The sequence below is a fragment of the Oncorhynchus nerka genome, linkage group LG26 (genome assembly GCF_034236695.1).
Source record: "Oncorhynchus nerka isolate Pitt River linkage group LG26, Oner_Uvic_2.0, whole genome shotgun sequence".
Lineage (NCBI taxonomy): Eukaryota > Metazoa > Chordata > Actinopteri > Salmoniformes > Salmonidae > Oncorhynchus > Oncorhynchus nerka.
The window spans coordinates 10,340,932-10,361,348 of record NC_088421.1 but is presented as its reverse complement, the minus strand read 5'-3'; positions in this window follow the sequence as shown (position 1 = coordinate 10,361,348).

Below are 20,417 nucleotides of genomic sequence, written 5' to 3'. Positions count from 1 at the left end.
ATGTTGGCCTGGTATGGTTCCCAATCAGAGGCAGCTGTCTATCGTTGTCTCTGATTTGGGATCATATTTAGGTAGCCTTTTCCCACCTGTGGTTTGTGGGATCTTGTTTTTGTATTGTTGCTTTTGAGCCCTACAAGGCTGTAAGTTCGTTTGTTTGTTTCGCCTTATTGTTTTGTTGCTGGTTCACATTTAAATAAAACATGATGAACCCAAATCACGCTGCGGCTTGGTCTACCCATTTCGACGAGTGTTAGAAGATCCCACCAACAATGGACTAAGCAGCGTGCCCGGGAGGTAATGGCATCCTGGTCTTTGGACGAGATTAGGGAGAGAACATCCTGGACTTGGGATGACATATTGGCAGGAGAAAAGAGCCTGCCGTGGAAGCAGGCAGCGAAGGAGGATCAACGACGACTCCAGGGTTTGTAACCACGACGCAAGCACGAGAGGCAGCCCCCCGGAACACGGGGTGGTTGGCGGAGCCAGGTTTCAGACCAGAGCCAACTCCCGGCACTCGCTTCAAGGAGTGTGTGACAGTTCAGACACCGTGTTATGCGATGATACGCCCTGTGTCTCCATTGCGCATTCACAGCCCGGTGCACTCGATGCCAGCTCCCCGCACTTGCTGTGTGAAAGTGAGCATCCAGCCAGGACAGGTTGTGCTGGCTCAGCGCTCCTGGTCTCCAGTACGCCTCCTCGGACCAGGATATCCTGTGCCGATTCTACGCACTGTGTTTCCAGTACGCCTTCACAGCCCAGTGCATCCTGTGCCAGCGCCCTGCACTTGCCGGGCTAAAGTGAGCATCCAGCCAGGACGGGTTGTGCCAGCTCTACACTCTAGACCTCCAGTGCGCCTTCACAGTCCAGTACGTCGTGTGCCTCCTCCCCGCACTCGCCCTGAGGTGCATGTCATCAGCCCGGTGCCACCTGTACCGGTCCCATGCATCAGGCCTCCAGTGCGCCTCCACAGTCCAGTACGTCCTGTGCCTGCTCCTCACGCTCGTCCTGAGGTGCGTGTCACCAGCCCGGTACCACCAGTGCCGGTCCCATGCACCAAGCTTCCGGCGACAGTTCCCGGTCCAGAGCTTCCGGGCGACGGTCCACGGTCCAGAGCTTCCGGGGTGACGGTCCACGGTTCGGAGCCTCCTGAGACGGTCCACGATCCGGATCCTCCAGCTTCATGACCGGTTCTTCGTCCCACACCTGAGCCGCCTCCGATGCTGGAGGATCCGCGGGATGAGAGGGTTCTTCGTCCCGCACCAGAGCCGCCACCGACACTAGACATCCCCCCTAACCCTACCTTTTGGTTTCCGGTTTTGCGTCCGGAGTCCACACCTTTGGGTGGGTACTGTCACGTCCTGACCATAGAAAGCCTTTATTTTCTATGGTGGGCGTGACTGGGGGGTGTTCTAGTTTATTATTTCTATGTGCCGTCTAGTTTTTGTATTTCTATGTTGGCCTAGTATGATTCCCAATCAGAGGCAGCTGTCTCTCGTTGTCTCTGATTGGGGATCATATTTAGGTAGCCTTTTCCCACCTGTTGTTTGTGGGATCTTGTTTTTGTATTGTTGCTTTTGAGCCCTTCAAGGCTGTAAGTTTGTTTGTTTGTTTCTCTTTATTGTTTTGTTGCTGGTTCACATTTAAATAAAATATGATGAACCCAAAAGCGCCTTGGTCTACCCATTTTGACGAGCGTTACAGGATTTAAATATACTTAAGTATCAAAAGTAAATGCAATTGATCAAATATACTTAAGAATCGAAAGTAAATGTATAAATCATTTCAAAGTCCTTATGTTAAGCAAACCAGACGGCATATTTTCTTGTTTTTTATTTATTTACGGATAGCCAAATCCAACGCTCAGACAAAATGTACAAACTATGCATGAGTTTAGTGAGTCCATCAGATAAGAGGTTGTAGGGATGAACAAGGATGTTCTTTTGATAAGTGTGTGAATTAGATCATTTTATTTTCCTGCTAAGCATTCAAAATGTAATGCATACTTTTGAGTGTCAGGGAAAATGTATGGAGTAAAATGTAAAGGGAAGGGAAGTTGTCCAAAATATAACTAGTAAAGTACAGATACTTAAACTGCTTAAGTAGTACTTTCAAGTATTTGTACTTAAATACTTTACACCACTGCTACTAAGATACAGGCATCCTTCCTAACTCAGTTGCAAGAGGAAGGAAACAGCTCAGTGATTTTGCCATGAGGCCAATTGGTGAGTTTAATGGCTGTGATAGGAGAACACTGAGGATGGCTACACATTGTAGTTACTCCACAATTCTAACCTAAATGACATGGTGACAATATGGAAGCCTGGTACAGAAAAACTATTCCAAAACATGCATCCTGTTTGCAAATAAGGCACTAAAGTAAAACTGCAAAAACATGGAAAATAAACTTGATTTCTTTAACTTTATCTCCTGAATACAAAGTGTTATGAATGGGGAAAATTCAACACAACACTGAGTTGTTACTCATGTTCATGTTCTTCATGTTTTCAAGGATGGTGATGGCTGCATCATGTTTGTCACACCCTGATCTGTTTCACCTGTCTTTGTGCTTGCCTCCAGGCCCCTCCAGGTGTTGCCCATCTTCCTCATTATCCCCAGTATATTTAAACCTGTGTTCTCTGTTTGTCTGTTGCCAGTTTATCTTGTCTTTTCAGGTCTTACCAGCATGTTTTCCCGTCTCCCTGCTTTCTCAAGTTCTGTTTCCTAGTTTCCCCAGTTCTGACCATTCTGCCTGCCCTGACCCAGAGCCTGCCTGCCGATCTGTACCTCCCTGACTCTGACCCCTTTACGAACCTCTGCCTGTCCTGACCCCAAGTCTGTCTGCTGTTCTGTACCTTATTGACTCTGCCCTGGATTATGGACCTCTGCCTGCCATTGACCTGTCTTTTTCCTGCCCCTATTTGAGTCAATAAACATGTGACTCTAGCTGTCTGCATCTGGGTCTTATCCTGAGTTCTGATAATGTTATGGGTAAACTTGTCATCGGCAACGACTAGACAATTTTTTTACATACATAAAGAAACAGAATAGTGCTAAGCACAGGCAGAATCCTACAGAAGAACTGCTTTCCAACAGACACTGGGAGACAAATTCCCCTTTCAACAGGACAATAACCTAAAACACAAGGCCAAATATAACCTGGAGTTGCTAACCAAGATGACATTGAATGTTTATGAGTGGCCTAGTTACAGTTTTGACTTAAATCAGCTTAAATCAGCTTAAATCTATGACTTGAAAATGTCTGTCTAGCAATGATAAACAGCCAACTTGACAGAGTTAGAAGAATTTTAAAAGGAATAATGGGCAAAGATTGTACAATCCAGGTATGCAAAGCTCTTAGAGACTTATCCAGAAAGACTTACAGTTGTAGTCACTGCCAAAGGTGATTCTAATATGTATTGATTCAGGGGTGTGAATACTTATGTAAATGAGCTATTTCTGTATTTAATTTTCAATACATTTGCAAAAAAAAATAAAACATGTTTTCACTTTGTCATTATGGGTTATTGTGTGTAGATGGGTGATGGAAAATATATATTTAATACATTTTGAATTCATGCTGTAACACCACAAAATGTCAAATAAGTCAAGGGGCATGAATACTTTCTGAAGGCACTGCATTCTACCAATCATTATAAATATCCATGACAAGTAAACAGTTTATTTTCCAGCTCAGTCACTGAGCCAATGAGACGTCTCAGCCAAAGCATGTGAGGTCACCTTATATGAAATAGAAAGCATTTTTGAAGACGTCTGTTTCAGACAAGTTTATGGACGGAGAGGCCTATTACCCAATGTTTTTTCTCAAATTTATGATTTGACCACAAATACAGGTAAAGGACGAGTCAACAACATTATTTGGGTGGGCCGTTGAGTTGACAGAACATTAGCTTTTTTTTGGGGGGGGGGGGGGGGTAGTTAGGTCCCATGTAACCTAAAAGACAGAGAAACACATGTCAGAGTTTGGTTGGATAATAGCCCTTCTCATGACTCAATGCTACATTGGAGTCATTCCATATCCCTTTCGATTGGCTGAGGTGGTTTGGTCAAGTGTGGATCACTCTATCTGGAAACAGAATGATCCTGATTGATGTATGGTTTTGGAAACCTTGAACACTCAACTTAAAAGTATTGTGCGAGATTTTGGCAATTAAGTCCTTTTTCTACTCCAGATTATTTTTTTATTTTATCCATGAGTTCATCTGTCTCTGGGTAAGTAGAAAAAGGGCTTAATTGTGAGAATCAGTGTTAAAAGGGCGCACAATAAGTGTATCTTTTCTATTTGTAAAATGATTTGGGGTAGATATGAAAATAGAGTTTCTGATGTTTCCAAATCCGTATTGCACGCAGTGATTATTAACATTAGACAAGCGTCAGGACAGCTGTAGGCATATACACATTTGCCCTGCCTTGGTCAATTGTTCAAATGAGAACTCTATGGCTGTATGGCCAACAAGCTCTCACAGTCTCACTGCATAATTAGATGTTTATCCTCGTTCTCCAAACTTACAAATTCTAATTTCGAAGTTGCTCCAAACGTTATATTTCAAAGTGTTTTGTTGTTCTTGCTGCTTGGTATCATTCCATTTCTCCAAACATCAAATTTATAAGTTAAGGGTTAAGTTTAGGCACTCATTCCAAATGGTTAAGGTAAGGGTTAAGGTTTGGGATAGTGTTAAAATAAAAAATTGAAACCAGTGTCCACAACTGCAACCTTCTGATCCAAAGTCATAGGATTACATCCATCTACTTTAGCAAAACCCAAGCCTACTTGATGGCAATAGGGCTCACTGTTATGCTTCGTGTTTGGTTTTGAAAGACATTTCCCGCATCCTCAGGACATGGATAGACGTCCAATTTCGACTTCAATCTTGAACGACCTGGCAAGTAAGGTCTTGGGTTCTCGAGAGCTAGTCAGATGCATGCAATTCAATTACAGTAGGTTTGGAGCGCAAATATTCTGTTTGTTGCTCCGTTATTTAAGCCTGTTCTTTCTAGTCATGACTTTTGCATGTTTTGATAATTAGGTCTCTATTTCCATATCAAGACATGTTTGCAAACTTACCGGTAATTGCTTGTTCTTGAGCAGGGAAGATGTTAGAGACCTGGTTTATTTTGAGCACTCTACAGACTCCATCAATGTGCCTTCCAGACAGAGGCTTCAAGGCACCCATTATTTTAGAGGGGGCGTGAAGTGCGTGATGATGGAAGGGGGTGGTCCAGAGGCTGGCTTGCAAGTCTGAGAATTTAGCATTTTTAAAACACCTGAAACAGCTTTTTCCTTCAGTTCTATGTATAAAAAAAAGATGTATATTTTTTTCTGCATAGGTTATCTAAGCATACCTCTTTACCTGTTCAGTTGTCATTTTAATGAATTATGTACATTGATTCTTCAATAACTTTTATGTCTTAGGAGATTAGTACAACTGCCACATTGGTATAGCTATACTGTAGTATCATAACCAAATAATTAAAGCAATTTTTGCATGGCAGATAGGATAGTCAGACAAGCTACCCAGCTATCACAGAACCATGTTTCTTAGAGCTTGGTGAGAGCATGGTTGTCATATAACTATTTTCCCATGGGGGACCAGCACAAAAAAGTGCAAAAATGTATGCACTCACTACTGTAAATTGCTCTGGATAAGAGCATCTGCTAATGTAAAAAAATATATATATATATTTTTAGGAGGCATGGCTGATTGCGGGCGTGGCCTTCAGAACGATCTTATTGGCCACCCTTGAGAGCAAATGTCATTCCTGTTCATTATGTGAAGTTTACATACTGCAAATAAGTGTTCCTTAAAATGTTTAGCATTTTACACATTCTTCTAGAATATTAGGATTATTTATTACATATTATAATATGGGGGTATGTATCCTAAAAATTGAATTTTTCATAGACTGTTATGGAACTCATAAACTTCTGTAAGCCCCAACTAAGCTACAAAAATGTAAATGTTCAACCTTAACATGTGATAACTATAGAACAGAACAAATTAACAGGAATGGCAAAAAATAACTACTAAACTACACCTCCAGTCTTCTGATCTGACCCGCTGGGTCATATCTCAATAACTCGGCACCAAAAGAAAATAACCCAAACAAGTGACCCAACGCATAAAAACAGGACAAATCTAAGGGGGCATGTGCCCTTGTGTCCCCTATGGACATGACGCCTCTGCTTCCAGACGTCTGAACCCACAGCTCCCTCTCTTGCCTTATCCAGGCCACATTACTGAATGTATAATGCTGTAAAGCAGAACTGTAATAACCTACTTAGTCAAAACAGAAGAAGAACTCTCAGGGCACCTAGTTGTTCAGGAGCACAGACAGTGCTGCAGCAGTGACAACATTTTTTAACATTTGTTCTGCGACTTTGGGCCTTAGTGGTGCTTTGCAACGACATTAATAATGCAATGCACACTACTTGACTGAAGCATACTGAAAACAATTCATTCTGATTGATGATTCTATAAAAGTCAATTGGCCTCATAGGAGTTTTATCCTCAAGATGTAAGCACAGCATACTGAGCCCCCCCCTCATGTTTACACACAAATCAAATCAAATCAAATGTATTTATATAGCCCTTCGTACATCAGCTGATATCTCAAAGTGCTGTACAGAAACCCAGCCTAAAACCCCAAACAGCAAGCAATGCAGGTGTAGAAGCACGGTGGCTAGGAATAACTCCCTAGAAAGGCCAAAACCTAGGAAGAAACCTAGAGAGGAACCAGGCTATGTGGGGTGGCCAGTCCTCTTCTGGCTGTGCCGGGTGGAGATTATAACAGAACATGGCCAAGATGTTCAAATGTTCATAAATGACCAGCATGGTCGAATAATAATAAGGCAGAACAGTTGAAACTGGAGCAGCAGCACAGTCAGGTGGACTGGGGACAGCAAGGAGTCATCATATCAGGTAGTCCTGGGGCACGGTCCTAGGGCTCAGATCCTCCGAGAGAGAGAAAGAAAGAGAGAATTAGAGAGAGCATATGTGGGGTGGCCAGTCCTCTTCTGGCTGTGCCGGGTGGAGATTATAACAGAACATGGCCAAGATGTTCAAATGTTCATAAATGACCAGCATGGTCGAATAATAGTAAGGCAGAACAGTTGAAACTGGAGCAGCAGCATGGCCAGGTGGACTGGGGACAGCAATGAGTCATCATGTCAGGTAGTCCTGGGGCATGGTCCTAGGGCTCAGGTCAGTTGAAACTGGAGCAGCAGCATGGCCAGGTGGACTGGGGACAGCAAGGAGTCATCATGTCAGGTAGTCCTGGGGCATGGTCCTAGGGCTCAGGTCCTCCGAGAGAGAGAAAGAAAGAGAGAAGGAGAGAATTAGAGAACGCACACTTAGATTCACACAGGACACCGAATAGGACAGGAGAAGTACTCCAGATATAACAAACTGACCCTAGCAGATGTGATGAGCACGCTAGATAGCTAATTAGCACAGGTGGCCAGCTAGGTCTTCCGTCTGTCTTCCGTGAACAAGAGATATATCATGAGATATTATAAGGGCTCAGGGCCAGGGCCAGATGCAGACACGGAAGGCAGATGGTTTGAGTGTTTGATATTTATTAGTTCCAAAAGGGGTAGGCAAGAGAATAGTCGTGGACAGGCAAAAGGTCAAAACCAGATCAGAGTCCAGGAGGCAGGCAGGCTCTAGGTTAGGGCAGGCAGACTGGTCAGGCAGGCAGGCACAGAGTCCAGAAAACAGGCAAGGGTCAAAACCAGGAGGACTAGCAAAAACAGGAGCACAGGGAAAAACACACTGGTTGACTTGAAACAGACAAGACAAACTGGCACAGAGATACAGGAAACACAGGGATAAATACGCAACACCTGGAGGGGGGGAGTGTTGACGGAGGAAAGCCAGTGCGTTGACAGAAGAAAGCCAGTGCGTTGACGGAGGAAAGCCAGTGCGTTGACAGAAGAAAGCCAGTGTTCGACGAGTAACAGGATGACAGGTAAGCCTGGATGACTGAGCCCATTCCAGGGTCTGACTGAGAATGCTGTGCCTTGCGAACCAGAGCCTCAATTCCACAAACGACAGAAGCTGCCAAACAAGAGGCAGGGAGGATGGTCTCAGATTCAGAGGGAGTGGCAGTGGAACTGTACAGATGGGATAGAGCGTCCGGCTTCACGTTCTTTGACCCTGGTCGGTAGGAGATGGTAAAATTGAACCTGGTAAATAACAGAGCCTAATTAGCTTGCCTTGGGTTGAGGAGCTTGGCAGTATGGAGGTATTCTACATTTTTATGATCCGTCCATACCAGGAATGGATGTTCCGCCCCTTCCAGGCAGTGTCTTCACTCCTCCAGAGCCATCTTCACAGCTAGGAGTTCCCAGTTCCCAACATCATAGTTCCTTTCCGCAGAGTTGAGACGATGGGATATGAAGGCACAGGGATAAAGCTTTTGGTCCTGGACGGATCGCTGGGGAAGAACGGCCCCTACTCCCATGTTGGAAGCATCAACCTCCACCACAAACTGACGAGTTGGGTCTGGATGGGGATAGGAGCAGTAGTGAATCACTGCTTAAGATCCCCAAAAGCCTTGTACGCTGCTGGAGACCTTGTAAACGGTACCTTGGGAGAGGTGAGCGCAGAGAGAGGAGCCGCCAGGTTGCTGTAGCCCCGAATGAAACAGCGGTAGAAATGAGCAAAACTCAGAAACCGTTGGAGCTGCACCCTGAACGTGGGCTAGGGCCAATCCACCACCGCTCTCACCTTCTCCTGATCCATCTGTACATTCCCCTCAGCCATAATGTATCCTAGAAAGGAGATAGTGGAGCGGTGGAACTCACACCTCTGAGCCTTTACAAACAACTGATTCTCCAAGAGGTGCTGAAGAACCTGTCGAACATGGAGAATGTGTTCCTGGGCAGAACGAGAGAAAACCAGGATGTCGTCGAGGTAGACAAAAACAAAACGATTCAACATGTCCCGGAGCACATCGTTGACCAGAGCCTGGAAAATGGCAGGCGCGTTGGTGAGTCCAAACGGCATAACTAGGTACTCAAAATGTCCACTGGCAGTGTTGAAAGCTGTCTTCCACTCGTCTCCTTCGCGTATCCGCATACGATGGTAGACATTCCGAAGGTCCAGTTTGGAGAAGATAGTAGCCCCCTGGAGAGGTTTGAAAGCTGAGGAGAGGAGTGGTAGAGGGTACAGATTTGTAATCATAATATCATTGAGACCCTGGTAATCAATACATGGATGCAGGGTCTTCTCCTTTTTCCCCACAAAGAAGAATATTGCGCTGGCAGGAGAGACAGAAGGGTGAATACTCCCAACAGCCAGTGAGTCCTCGATGTACTCCTCCATGGCCTTGGTCTCAGGTCCTGACAGGGAATATAGCCGACCTCGTGACAGTGTGGTGCCCGGGAGGAGGTCAATAGCACAATCGTAGGGACGATGTGGAGGAAGGGAGGTAGCACCAGTCTTGCTGAAAACCAGGAGATCCTGATACTCTGCGGGCATGGCAGAAAGATCCGAGGCCGTACTTAATCCTGGAGACAGACGTTTCAGAGATGGCTGTGCCTCTTTTAGGCAGTGTGAATGGCAAAATAGGCTCCAACCCAGAATGGAACCCGTAGTCCAGTCAACATTGTGTTTTTGGAGCCAAGAAACACCCAAAACAACAGGTATGTGGGGAGACTTAATGAGGAGGAGCTGAATTGACTCACTGTGGTTTCCAGATACCCGCATATTTAGGGGATTTGTACTGTGCGTGACTCTACCAAAGGAGTGACGGTCCAGTGCCCTGGCATCCATGGGAACAGAGAAGAGTTGCGTAGTAATACCCAATTTTGATACCAGGGTAGCGTCCATAAAACTCTCATCTGCCCCAGAATCAATAAGCACCCGGAGAGACTTAGACTGGTCTCCCCACATCAAGCTCTCATAAAAAGGAGTACGGGTAATGGGACTTAGAGTCCCAGTCAGACTCACCAGAATGCTTGTACCAACTAAGGTGTCTGGTCTCTTAACTGGGCAGGTGGCTATATAATGCCCCACAGCTCCAGAATACAGACAGCAACTGGAGCTTAGCCTGCGGGAATGTTCCCTAGGCAATAACCTAGCCCTTCCCAGTTGTGTAGGTTCTGGTGTGTCAGACTCACCCATCATCGATGATTCTTGAGGAGGCTCAGGTGGCTTCGGATCCTCTCAGAAGAATAGCCTTCAGGGACTTCCGGATTCGAGCGAGCCACTGCGGATGAATGAGTGTGACCCAGGCCAGACCTCCTCTCACTCCTGCGTTCCCTTAGACGCCCATCAATTCTAATGGAGAGGGCGATGAGGGAGTCGAGGTCCACTGGTAATTCCAGAGCAGCTAGCTCAACCTTTATCACCTCAGAGAGTCCGTGAAGGAAGGTATCGAAAAGGGACTCCGGATTCCAGGCACTCTCGGCGGCCAACGTGCAAAAATCAACAGCGTTGTCTGCCACACTACAGGAATCTTGACGTAAATCAAAAAGCTTACAGGCCGCCTCTCTCCCAGATACCAAAGAATCGAACACCTTCCTCACCTCTGCCATGAAATCCTCCAGATGACGACAAATGACGGATTGTTGCTCCCAAACAGCCGTTGCCCAGGAGAGCGCCTTTCCCGACATTAGCGTAATAATATATGCTATCTTAGATTGGTCCAACGGGAATGAAGATGGCTGTAGCTCAAAAATAAGGGAGCATTGAGAAAGAAAACCCCGTGAGGTACCAGGATCCCCAGAGTAACGCTCCGGAGGTGGTAAGCACTGTTCCCGGGGGGCCAGGGTAGGCTGTACCAACTCACCACTCATAGGGAAAAAGTTACTGGGTGGTTGAGGGTTCTCAAAGGTGGTTGGCTGCCTATGAGCTAACTCCTTGATTTGCTCCATAATAGCCTTAAACCCCTGGTTTTGGTATGCCGTCAGGGAACGAAGCCCTTCCAGAAGTTCCTGAAGGCATACTGGTCAGGCAGGCAGGCAGAGTCCAGAAAACAGGCAAGGGTCAAAACCGGGAGGACTAGCAAAAGAGAGAATAGCAAAAGCAGGAGCATGGGAAAAACAAGCTGGTTGACTTGAAACAGACAAGATGAACTGGCACAGAGAGACAGGAAACATGGATAAAGACACAGGGGAAAATAAGCAACACCTGGAGGGGGTGGAGACAATCACAAGGACAGGTGAATCAGATCAGGGCATGACAGATATGGCAGTGTGGAACACTAACCCAAAACCTGGGATGGCAAGTAGCCTAGTGGTTGGACTAGTAACCAAAAGGTTGCAAGATCGAATCCCCGAGCTGACAAGATCTGTTGTTCTGCCCTTGAACAAGGCAGTTAACCCACTGTTCCTAGGCCGTCAAAGAAAATAAGAATTTGTTCTTAACTGACTTTCCTAGTAAAATAAAGCTGTGTAGTAATTTTAACCTTTTGGTTTTGGAAAATTATTTATCACTGATATGAAAGATACATTCTTTACGTTTCCAAAACCGTACAGCAAGCGAAGCATTTTATTGATCAGGTTGTGGGGTATATTAATAACAAAACACCCCCGGCTAGAATATACTATCATCAATAGATGATAAAGCAGTTAGCATCTATGAACTAGTTAGTGGCTAGCTAGCAAAATGATTAGCTAAATGTAGGTACAAACTCCAAAATAGCACATACATATGAAGCTACATTTAGATATGAAATTCATTACAAGTTCATAACATAACTAAAAGGTTATCAATATGCCTCTTACCTGTAGACATGTAATACAGGCTAAAAACAAAAGGTCTACTGCCGCGACACCTAGTGAGCTACCAGTCTGAATGTCCTTTAGCTAGCTAGCGAGCCGCTAACCATTAGCTTGCATGCTAGGAACATTAGCAACAACACATTTTGCAACAATCCCAAGTTCATCACTGTTTCGATCATATATCTTTACATGCTTATGTCTTTGTTAACATGTCAATTGTGGGGGATACTTGCTGATACAGACATGAAATTCATTGACAAGAAAGCACCATCAGATTAGTGTATTTTATGGCTTCATGAGTTGTGAATCTACAAGGGTTTGCGCCCTCTACTGGACACTTGGGGAACCTAGCCAGAACAGTCAATTTACACTTTGTTACATCTGCATCAACAAATCATACAAGCATAGCTAATTGCCTTCAATAGGCAATACATATTAATGAATACTCTAAGCATCACATTGAATAAATGTATAATTAAGGTGTGTGTTTTGAAAGAAATATTGAATCAGTAAACTACTAATTAGCAATGGAAAAGCCACACTCATAGTCTTTGTAAATTAAACTAAACTAGTTTTGATTGTGTGTAACATAAGCCTACCAAATACAATACCACCAGTGAGTTTATATCATACAAGCGCAGCTAATTGCATTCTGAGGTCAAGTGTTAAAATATTAAAAATTCAATTCCACCACCCAGGATACAATGCTCTGCCTAAGGCTAAGTTAGCTGGCTAACATTAGCAATTACCAAGCCCAGCCAAAGTCTAAATATATATGCGATTCCACATTACTTTTAGGTTATAATCATATTGTAATGCTCACATGAATATAAATGCTGAATATTTGTTCATACCATTGTGAACAATCAAATGCATTACACTCAAAATCATTTTAATTCAGATACTAATCTGGCTGACGACACTAGCTAGCTAAGCTAGCTAGCTAACCAAACCGATTATGATGGTTAGCTAGCATGCTAGCTAGCCCAACTGCTACATGCAAAATAACAGCTGAGTTTAGTGGTGTGGGAGCTGTGCTTTGGCAAAGTGGGTGGGGTTATATCCTTCCTGTTTGGCCCTATCCGGGGGTGTCCTCAGATGGGGCCACAGTGTCTCCTGACCCCTCCTGTCTCAGCCTCCAGTATTTATGCTGCAGTAGTTTATGTGTCGGGGGGCTAGGGTCAGTTTGTTATATCTGGAGTACTTCTCCTGTCCTATTCGGTGTCCTGTGTGAATTTAAGTGTGCTCTCTCTAATTCTCTCTTTCTCTCTTTCTTTCTCTCTCTCGGAGGACCTGAGCCCTAGGACCATGCCTCAGGACTACCTGACATGATTTACATTTACATTACATTTAAGTCATTTAGCAGACGCTCTTATCCAGAGCGACTTACAAATTGGTGCATTCACCTTATGACCTCCAGTGGAACAGTAGTGCATCTAAATCTTTTCAGGGGGAGGGGGGGTGAGAGGGATTACTTTATCCTATCCTAGGTATTCCTTAAAGAGGTGGGGTTTCAGGTGTCTCCGGAAGGTGGTGATTGACTCCGCTGTCCTGGCGTCGTGAGGGAGTTTGTTCCACCATTGGGGGCCAGAGCAGCGAACAGTTTTGACTGGGCTGAGCGGGAACTGTACTTCCTCAGTGGTAGGGAGGCGAGCAGGCCAGAGGTGGATGAACGCAGTGCCCTTGTTTGGGTGTAGGGCCTGATCAGAGCCTGGAGGTACTGAGGTGCCGTTCCCCTCACAGCTCCGTAGGCAAGCACCATGGTCTTGTAGCGGATGCGAGCTTCAACTGGAAGCCAGTGGAGGGAGCGGAGGAGCGGGGTGACGTGAGAGAACTTGGGAAGGTTGAACACCAGACGGGCTGCGGCGTTCTGGATGAGTTGTAGGGGTTTAATGGCACAGGCAGGGAGCCCAGCCAACAGCGAGTTGCAGTAATCCAGACGGGAGATGACAAGTGCCTGGATTAGGACCTGCGCCGCTTCCTGTGTGAGGCAGGGTCGTACTCTGCGGATGTTGTAGAGCATGAACCTACAGGAACGGGCCACCGCCTTGATGTTAGTTGAGAACGACAGGGTGTTGTCCAGGATCACGCCAAGGTTCTTAGCGCTCTGGGAGGAGGACACAATGGAGTTGTCAACCGTGATGGCGAGATCATGGAACGGGCAGTCCTTCCCCGGGAGGAAGAGCAGTTCCGTCTTGCCGAGGTTCAGCTTGAGGTGGTGATCCGTCATCCACACGGATATGTCTGCCAGACATGCAGAGATGCGATTCGCCACCTGGTCATCAGAAGGGGGAAAGGAGAAGATTAATTGTGTGTCGTCTGCATAGGAATGATAGGAGAGACCATGTGAGGTTATGACAGAGCCAAGTGACTTGGTGTATAGCGAGAATAGGAGAGGGCCTAGAACAGAGCCCTGGGGGACACCAGTGGTGAGAGCACGTGGTGTGGAGACGGATTCTCGCCACGCCACCTGGTAGGAGCGACCTGTCAGGTAGGACGCAATCCAAGCGTGGGCCGCGCCGGAGATGCCCAACTCGGAGAGGGTGGAGAGGAGGATCTGATGGTTCACAGTATCGAAGGCAGCCGATAGGTCTAGAAGGATGAGAGCAGAGGAGAGAGAGTTAGCTTTAGCAGTGCGGAGCGCCTCCGTGATACAGAGAAGAGCAGTCTCAGTTGAATGACTAGTCTTGAAACCTGACTGATTTGGATCAAGAAGGTCATTCTGAGAGAGATAGCGGGAGAGCTGGCCAAGGACGGCACGTTCAAGAGTTTTGGAGAGAAAAGAAAGAAGGGATACTGGTCTGTAGTTGTTGACATCGGAGGGATCGAGTGTAGGTTTTTTCAGAAGGGGTGCAACTCTCGCTCTCTTGAAGACGGAAGGGACGTAGCCAGCGGTCAGGGATGAGTTGATGAGCGAGGTGAGGTAGGGGAGGAGGTCTCCGGAAATGGTCTGGAGAAGAGAGGAGGGGATAGGGTCAAGCGGGCAGGTTGTAGGGCGGCCGGCCGTCACAAGACGCGAGATTTCATCTGGAGAGAGAGGGGAGAAAGAGGTCAGAGCACAGGGTAGGGCAGTGTGAGCAGAACCAGCGGTGTCGTTTGACTTAGCAAACGAGGATCGGATGTCGTCGACCTTCTTTTCAAAATGGTTGACGAAGTCATCTGCAGAGAGGGAGGAGGGGGGAGGGGGGGAGGATTCAGGAGGGAGGAGAAGGTTGCAAAGAGCTTCCTAGGGTTAGAGGCAGATGCTTGGAATTTAGAGTGGTAGAAAGTGGCTTTAGCAGCAGAGAGAGAAGAGGAAAATGTAGAGAGGAGGGAGTGAAAGGATGTCAGGTCCGCAGGGAGGCGAGTTTTCCTCCATTTCCGCTCGGCTGCCCGGAGCCCTGTTCTGTGAGCTCGCAATGAGTCGTCGAGCCACGGAGCGGGAGGGGAAGACCGAGCCGGCCTGGAGGATAGGGGACATAGAGAGTCAAAGGATGCAGAAAGGGAGGAGAGGAGGGTTGAGGAGGCAGAATCAGGAGATAGGTTGGAGAAGGTTTGAGCAGAGGGAAGAGATGATAGGATGGAAGAGGAGAGAGTAGCGGGGGAGAGAGAGCGAAGGTTGGGACGGCGCGATACCATCCGAGTAGGGGCAGTGTGGGAAGTGTTGGATGAGAGCGAGAGGGAAAAGGATACAAGGTAGTGGTCGGAGACTTGGAGGGGAGTTGCAACGAGGTTAGTGGAAGAACAGCATCTAGTAAAGATGAGGTCGAGCGTATTTCCTGCCTTGTGAGTAGGGGGGGAAGGTGAGAGGGTGAGGTCAAAAGAGGAGAGGAGTGGAAAGAAGGAGGCAGAGAGGAATGAGTCAAAGGTAGGCGTGGGGAGGTTAAAGTCGCCCAGAACTGTGAGAGGTGAGCCGTCCTCAGGAAAGGAGCTTATCAAGGCATCAAGCTCATTGATGAACTCTCCGAGGGAACCTGGAGGGCGATAAATGATAAGGATGTTAAGCTTGAAAGGGCTGGTAACTGTGACAGCATGGAATTCAAAGGAGGCGATAGACAGATGGGTAAGGGGAGAAAGAGAGAATGACCACTTGGGAGAGATGAGGATCCCGGTGCCACCACCCCGCTGACCAGAAGCTCTCCTTGCTGTCCCCAGTCCACCTGGCCGTGCTGCTGCTCCAGTTTCAACTGTTCTGCCTTATTATTATTGTACCATGCTGGTCATTTATGAACATTTGAACATCTTGGCCATGTTCTGTTATAATCTTCACCCGGCACAGCCAGAAGAGGACTGGCCACCCCACATAGCCTGGTTCCTCTCTAGGTTTCTTCCTAGGTTTTGGCCTTTCTAGGGAGTTTTTCCTAGCCATCGTGCTTCTACACCTGCATTACTTGCTGTTTGGGGTTTTAGGCTGGGTTTCTGTACAGCACTTTGAGATATCAGCTGATGTACGAAGGGCTATATAAATAAAATGAAAATTATTTTATTTTGATTTGATTTCATCTTAGCGAATGTCATCAACAATAGTCCAAAACAACATATAAACCTGTTAGAACAAAACATTTATTATGAAATGTACAGGCAAAATGCTCCTCAACCGTCCAGTTGAGGAGCAGTGGCTCTCCCTGATGGTGACGTCCTCACATCCCATTAAACATCTTTGTCTCTCACAGACAAAAGTACCTTTGGCTCTGCCGTCCGTTCAGTTTATTTCACTTCCGCATCCAGCTCAACATCCACTCAGGGGCTACCCCTGTTAAGTGCTGCTCTACTGATCTGGGCTCAGTGCCAGGTAGCACTTTTTCAGATCAATAACTTAACCAGCAAGGTTTCTCCAGGACACAGGCCTTATTGACCACCAGTAAGGATACATACCTTTCTAAGCCCGCGACACCACAGGGGAAGAATGTGGTTTTCCTGATTATTAGGTCTGGCAATTTCATAATGTCAGTCAACATACCCACACGATGGAGGGGTGACAGGATCGAAAGACAAGAAGTTTGTTTTTATGACGCGCCTGTACTTTACTGGGAAGTAGCAACAATGAGTCCTGAGCATCCTGTGGATTCCGGCTAATCACACAGTATAATGGGCGGCATAAACAGACATTTCCTCTGAACTTCTCCATTTCCACTACTCTCTCTCTGTTATACATATACACATGTACATACATACATACATACATACATACATACATACATACATACATACATACATACATACATACATACATACACACACACACACACACATACATACATACATACACACACACACACACATACACATACATACATACATACATACATACATACATACATACATACATACATACATACATACTGTACATACATATAAATACACATACTGTCACACCCTGACCTTAGAGATCCTGTTTATGTCTCTATTTTGGTTTGGTCAGGGTGTGAGTTGGGGTGGGTATTCTATAATCTATTATTTGTATTTCTATGTTTTGGCCAGGTAGGGTTTTCCATCAGGGACAGCTGTCTATCGTTGTCTCTGATTGAGAACCATATTTAGATAGGCCTTTTTTCCACCTGTCTTTGTGGGAAGTTGACTTTGTTTTGGGCACATAGCCTTGAGCTTCACGGTTTGTTTTTGTAGTGTTTATTGTTTTGTTCAGCGTCTTTTCTAAAATAAAGGAATATGTACGCTCACCACTCTGCAGCTTGGTCCTCTTCTTTCAACCGCCGTGACACATACATATATATATATATATATATATATACACTGCTCAAAAAAATAAAGGGGAACACAATGTATGTACAACACAATGTAACGCCAAGTCAATCACACTTCTGTGAAATCAAACTGTCCACTTAGGAAGCAACACTGATTGACAATACATTTCACATGCTGTTGTGCAAATGGAATAGACAACAGGTGGAAATTATAGGCAATTAGCAAGACACCCCCAATAAAGGAGTGGTTCTGCAGGTGGTGACCACAGACCACTTCTCAGTTCCTATGCTTCCTGGCTGATGTTTTGGTCACTTTTGAATGCTGGCGGTGCTTTTACTCTAGTGGTAGCATGAGACGGAGTCTACAACCCACATAGGTGGCTCAGGTAGCGCAGCTCATCCAGGATGGCACATCAATGCAAGCTGTGGCAAGAAGGTTTGCTGTGTATCAGCGTAGTGTCCAGAGCATGGAGGCACTTCCAGGAGACAGGCCAGTACATCAGGAGACGTGGAGGAGGCCGTAGGAGGGCAACAACCCAGCAGCAGGACCGCTACCTCCACCTTTGTGCAAGGAGGAGCAGTAGGAGCACTGCCAGAGCCCTGCAAAATGACCTCCAGCAGGCCACAAATGTGCATGTGTCTGCTCAAACGGTCAGAAACAGACTCCATGAGGGTGGTATGAGGGCCCAACGTCCACAGGTGGGGGTGGTGCTTACAGTCCAACACCGTGCAGGACGTTTGGCATTTGCCAGAGAACACCAAGATTCGCCACTGGCGCCCTGTGCTCTTCACAGATGAAAGTAGGTTCACACTGAGCACATGTGACAGACGTGACAGAGTCTGGAGACGCCGTGGAGAACGTTCTGCTGCCTGCAACATCCTCCAGCATTACCGGTTTGGCGGTGGGTCAGTCATGGTGTGGGGTGGCATTTCTTTGGGGGGCCGCACAGCCCTCCATGTACTCGCCATAGGTAGCCTGGCTGCCATTAGGTGCCGAGATGAGATCCTCAGACCCCTTGTGAGACCATATGCTGGTGTGGTTGGCCCTGGGTTCCTCCTAATGCAAAGACAATGCTAGACCTCATGTGGCTGGAGTGTGTCAGCAGTTCCTGCAAGAGGAAGGCATCGATGCTATGGACTGGCCCGCCCGTTCCCCAGACCTGAATCCAATTGAGCACATCTGGGACATCATGTCTCGCTCCATCCACCAACGCCACGTTGCACTACAGACTGTCCAGGAGTTGGCGGATGCTTTAGTCCAGGTCTGGGAGGAGATCCCTCAGGAGACCATCCGCCACCTCATCAGGAGCATGCCCAGGCGTTGTAGGGAGGTCATACAGGCATGTGGAGGCCACACACACTACTGAGCCTCATTTTGACTTGTCTTAAGGACATTCCATCAAAGTTGGAACAGCCTGTAGTGTGGTTTTCCACTTTAATTTTGAGTGTGACTCCAAATCCAGACCTCCATGGGTTGATACATGTTCTATTTGCCATATATTTTCAACTGTGCTGTTTCACAAAAGTTCTGAACTTATATAAATTTTACAGAGACAGTATATTTTACAATTGTTAACTTGTTGTTATTAGTCCCACCCTTCAGCTTCATTCAACCCCTCCCATTTATCTCTTAACACCATCCATATTGGATTTCTCTCTTCACAGCAAAATCTGCAGAGCTGGGAAGGTTGTATCCCACATATAAAATTATTTTAGCATATCAGTCCATATCAGTCCATCGGTAGATCAAAACTATTTTGTAATCTATATGGCTGTCAATTTTTTGGTCTTTAAATGAAACTGGTATGTGTTATTTATTACATGCAGGGCCTACAGACAAGTTCCTTACTTTTTCCCCCTTCCAGTTGCCTTTTCCATTTTTGCAGTAATGCCACAATTAGTTAGTTGCAATTTTGGGTAGAGCAGACATTTCCATATATTTTTGTTTGCTGCATGCGTGACATAACTCCACCAGTCCTATTTATGATAGAATTTAGAAACATTATGCCTTTATATATATATATATATTTTAAATATCATTTAGTACATTTGAGTTTAACCACAATATTTGCTATATTATTTGTTCTGTCTTTTCTGGTGGATTAAATTGAAATTGCATCCAACTTTCAATGGCTTGTTTTAAAAATAACAATATTTTGGAGATTATTTTGTTTTCAAATAACCGAAAGTGAGATGTTGTAATCTGAGTAAAGGGAAAAAGGCCATTCTTGAACACGGGGTGAGACATTCTTACTAATTTGCTAGAGAACCAGTTTTAAGTACAGTATAACTTTTGTATGACTGACACCTTTAGTGAGAGGTCTAATACTTTAATATTTAATCATTTCTGCCCTCCGAATTCATATTCATTATATAAATTGGCCCTTCTAATTTTGTCTGGCTTGCCATTCCAAATAAAATTGAATATTTTTTGCTCATATAATTTTAAAAAACAGGTCGCTAGGTGTAGGCAAGATCATAAGCAAATAAGTCAACTGGAATATGACTAAAGAGTTAATCAGGGTGATTTTTCCACAAATAGAGAGATATTTTCCTTTCCATGGTAGCAACATTAACTTTCTATAAAAATGTATAGGAGTGAGATCATTTCTTTACTTCGGTATATGTATACCAAGTATGTCCACATCCCTGTTGTATTTTTTTGTGATCCAATACGTAATATAATTTGGTTGTAATCCAGAGAGGTTAGAAAAAGTATCTAGATCCTCTATTACATTTACATTACATTTAAGTCATTTAGCAGACGCTCTTATCCAGAGCGACTTACAAATTGGTGCTTTCACCTTATGACATCCAGTGGAACAGCCACTTTACAATAGTGCATCTAGGTCTTTTAAGGGGGGGGGGATCCTCTATGAGGATGTGGAGGGATCCAAATTGTGTATTTAAAAGAAAACATGAATCATCAGCATACAATGACAACTTTGTTTTTAGGCCCTGGATTTCTAACCCCTTCATATTACTGTTGG